This window comes from Palaemon carinicauda, unplaced genomic scaffold (genome assembly GCF_036898095.1).
Source record: "Palaemon carinicauda isolate YSFRI2023 unplaced genomic scaffold, ASM3689809v2 scaffold424, whole genome shotgun sequence".
NCBI lineage: Eukaryota > Metazoa > Arthropoda > Malacostraca > Decapoda > Palaemonidae > Palaemon > Palaemon carinicauda.
Window position 1 is genome coordinate 47,664 of NW_027171678.1, and position 5,001 is coordinate 52,664.

The window sequence follows — 5,001 nt, forward strand, 5'->3', positions numbered from 1 at the left end:
CTTTTAATTGAGAAATTATAAGTTGATATAAAAAAAACCTTATGAAGGACTTTGTGATTTTTTTTTTTTTTTTTTTTAATTAGGAACCAATAGGTAGGTGTACACTTACGCAATTTTGTGTTACGTGCACTTACAGCGAGGGTTCGCAAGAAACTGCCAGAAATAGCACCAAAAGGTGAGAGCATTGCTGGCGATGTCTGACTTGGCCCATCAAACTAGTCCAAATGTTAAACGGAGCCGCAAATATTTCAAACAAAATAAAAATCTTGTGCAGTGTCTGCCAATATGACGAAGTCTCACGAAACCGTAAGCGTTTTGGCACAGTATCTCTACAAAAAAGTTAAGGACCCACACAGGTCTGCATGGTGCCGTGCCACACCGCACCACACCGTATAATGTGAGGCTGGGCGCGGGTTCGTACCACCTGTGCGGAAGTGTTATGGCGTAATGGTAGGTTGCACTTTTTTTATTGCGACATGTTGCAACGTGTTGCAATGTGGGGTTGTGCCACCTCGTAAAAAGGAGTACAACACCAAGCGGCAACTCTTGAAAGGACCTTGCAAGTAAAATATTACGACCTCGCCAGGTTTTTAAAACCGGTTTGAATTTTGTCCTGGTGTGCGATGTCGTAGGATATCGCTTGTGTTCATCCCATTTCTTGCCACCTCACGCCAGCCAAGACACCTTGAGACTTTTTGCAAGGTGTTGTTACTCATTCCAGCGAGCAGCTGCACAAAGCCGACGTTGTTTGCCGAGTTCCTAGTAAATTTCTCCGAGAGGAGCAAAGTTCTGAATGCTGATTGGTTTGATCCTGGGTGGGGCTGGAAACAGCGCTGATTGGATAGTTCTGATTTTTGGGTGGCATATATAGGGTTGCTTGGCCCAGCATCAATCATTTACAGTCAAGTACATGCAGAAATACAACTACTACCTCTACAATGCCTCTCCAGACTAGCAAGCAGTCCAAGGAGCCCCAGCATCCCCAGTCCCAGCCCAAGAAACTGAGGGTGCCCCCTTCTCCAGTAGCACAGGAGACGAAGTCTGCTGACGATCTTGCTGTATAAGCAGAACCTGTAGCAGGACATAGTGGACTACAAGAACCATAAAAGAATAAAAAGCGTTATTGGCCAAACAAGAGGGACATACTAGACTACCCCATCACAATGCCCAAATTTCTGTGATTGCTGAGTTTGTTAAGCATAATCCACCTCTCTATGACAAGCGGGACAAGCAGTGGTGCAATCCAAGACTGAAGGAGACCCTGTGGACCAAGTTTGTAGCAACCTTTCCGGACTGTACTTTCTTGTAAGTGAGGAAATTGTTCAAAATGAAAAGGACAGATTTCGGGAAAATAGAGGAGAAAGAGAGCAAGAGTGTTGCCTCAGTAAGGAGAAGGACGCCACGAGAGGAAGAACTCATGACCACCTGAGAGGTTTTTTAGGGACACATAGCTCACGAGAACACACTATAAAGTTACAGGTTCTCTCCTACCTCACAAAGGGCCAATTCAGATATAAATTTCAACGAATCTTCAAGTGAGATATATGGTTTGTCTGCTGCATCAATCATCAGGAGAAGGAACCTGAAGAGGAGGAGCCACCCAGCAGAGACAATAGCCTTTACTACTACAGATAAGCAGAAGGTATCCGGAGATGCCATCAAGGACCTCCTGCAAAAGGCCAATATGCTGACGCAAAAGAAGGAAGTTGAAGGACCCGAGGCCAAGATCCAGGACTTCTCAACGTATCTTGGTTCACGGGTGGAAAGAGTGTCCCTCGCGAATTACAAGGTTTTGTTTGGGAAGGTGCTGGAGATGATGTCAGCCCTGGAGTAACTGTCTGAAGGGACATCTTCCATAAAAAATCCAGGGCAAATCCTAACTACTCCGATTGGGACACCACAACCACAACCTCTACAGTGGCAATAACAAGAGGAAGTCCATGAAGTAGCAGTGGCCCCTCCTACAATGTAGTCAATATTCCAGCAACAACCTTACCAGCCAATACAGTACCAGCAACAACAGTTCGTGTAACAACCATACCAGCAACAGCAAGCAACATTTTACATCCCGCAACAACAGCCAGCCCCACCGCATCAAAATCTGCAACTACTTCCACCGCAGCAGCAAGTTACGACGCCACGTATTGCAACGCCATCATATAACTTCCCATCTCCAGCACCTGCCTGCACTACCTTGCTAAATACTCCCGTTTCCAGATTTTCTGATGTGTTGGATATGTTGCCCTGGCTGCCATCCCTGAGCATTTCGACCACGAACACTGTGTGCGCTGTAAGAGATTTGATGGCCCAATCCCAAAGTCTGGACAACCAAAGAATGTGTTGAGAGAAGATAGCGACCATGATTAGGAAAATGTCTATAATGTATATTGTAAATATAAAGTATGTTGCCCTTTTTATGAATAAATTTGTTTTTGGTCAAAACATAAGCTTTTATGACCACATAAATTTTTATTTAAATGATAGATATCCTTATGTAATTGATGAGGAAACTATATCCTAAAAAGACCTGAAATTTTAAAATAATATGGGAAAGAGTGACCTGGAAAATCATGAAATTTATCCACAAAACTTATTTTGCAAAGCCAATGAAAACCAGTAAATAGAAACATTCAATGAAAATCAGTTAAAATTTGCAACGAAAAGCACAGTTTATTTATATAAGGATTGAATAAAGAAATACCTCTACAAAAATATAAAAAGAGATCTTAGTATGAAATGTCTAATGAAAAACTAAAAAATTTGAATAAAGGAAGAATAGCTAACACTAAAAATACCTTCGAAAGTAACAAAGTTCAAATGTACGATGAAAACCACTATGTTGAAATGTACAATGAAAAGCTCAAAGTTTTAATACATAAGGAATGATTAATAAATAGCATTACCAGACATAAAAAGAAATCTAGCATTTTTTGTAAATAACAATATTTTCTGTCTAATATAAACTTCTATAATCACATATATTTTTATACAAATGATAGATATTTTTATGTAAATGACGAGGAAAGTATATCTTGAAAAGACCAGAAATCTTAAAATAATATGAGAAAGAAACGTTAAAAATCATGAAATTTATTCACCAAACTTATATTGTAAAGTCAATGAAAATCAGTACGTATAAATATACAATGGAAATCACTTGGAATTTGCAATGAAAAGCACAGTTTAATTATATAAAGAATGAATACAGAAATAGCTTAACAAACATATAAAAATAAATCGTTGTATGAAATGACAAATGAAAACTTGAAAATATATCAAATTTATTAACAAAATTTGTTCTACTAAGTCGGTGAAAAACAGTAAATTGAAATTAAAGAAGAATAACAATCAGACTAGATATACATTTGAAAAATAACAAAGTTCAAATGTACAAGGGAAATCATTATGTTGACATGTACAATGAAAAACATAAAGTTTAATTATATTAGGAATGTTTAATAAACAGCATTACCAAACATATAAAAAGAAATCTTAGCTTGAAACAAAAAGGGGAAAACTTGAAAGCAAATCATATTTATTCAAAAAACTGTCTTGCTAAGTAAATAATAAGTAGTAAATTGAAATATACAGATAATAAAAAAAAAAACCTTAGATATACAATTAGAATCGCAAAGTTGAAATGTACAATGAAAATCACTATGTTGAAAAGTACAATGTAAAACACAAAGAGTTATCATATAAGGAATGTTTAATAACTAGCATTATCAAACATATAAAAAAGATATCTTAGTTTGAAATGAAAAACTTGAAAACACATTACATTTATTAACAAAATATATCTTGCTAAGTAAATGATAAGAAGTGATAAGCAGTAAATTGAAATATCCAGAGAACAACAAAAACTTTTGATGTACAATTAAAATCACATAGTTGAAATGTAAAATGATGTGTAATTTGGACTTGAAAAAAAGATGTTTTATATACATTTGAGGCATCTAAAATGTTGGTCATCCTCTGGAATAGACAAGTCTCTCTTGCCAAGCTAATGCTCCTGCTTCTGAAGAGTGGTAGTAGGCTGGTAATCTCGGCCTGTATTTGATTGTCTAGAGTAGTTTGATCCCTTTCGGCGCATGAGTTGTTCCATGAGATTTGACTCCTCCCTCCAAGCTACAGTTAACATGCTGTGCTGCTATCTTCACGGTCGATTGAGCAAAGGGATAGTGGTCGAGTATGAGATTGAGTAAGATACTTCCACACAGGGTTAGCAGCTGCACTTCTATAGGTTCCTGTTGTATGGTGGTGCCAAAGATTTGGAATCGCATTTGTAGAATGCCAAATGCGTTCTCCAACACACGACGAACCCGAGACAACCTATAGATGTAGATCTTCTCATGGTGAACCTGGGATGTGTGGGACTATGGTTTCATCTGCATTGTCTTGAGGTCGAAGGCATCATCTGCTATTATGTGGAAGGGGATTGGAGTGTCATCATTCAGCAAAGTACTGTCTTCAGGAAATTTCACTCGCTACTCCTTGATGGCATGATGAACATTATATATGATACAGGTTATTCCATCACCGGCAAATCCTTCATCACATACGTCAACGTACAGGAACTTGTACTTTGCATCTGCGACGACTATGAGTATGAGACTGTGAAATTTCTTGTAGTTATATTATAGTGATCCTGCTTTCCTGGGCTTCTTTATATGGATATGCTTTCCATCAAGTGCCCCTCCACAATTATGGTAGTTCCACTTATTTGCGAATACTTCGGTGACCGTCTTCCACTCCTCGGGAGTTTGGGGTAACTTCAGGACTTCATGTTGGTAGGTGTCAATGATGGCTTTGCACACTTCAGGCTCAAAACTGCCAATAGCACTCTTGGAGAGTCTGGAACTATATTATACACGTGTATAGGAATCCCTACTTGCCAGGAAGCAGAGGGTGACAGATAACTTCAATCCCACTGTTAGAGGGTCTCTCATTCTCATCTGTTTCTTGGTGAACATTAGAAAAATGCGGTCAATCATCTCCACA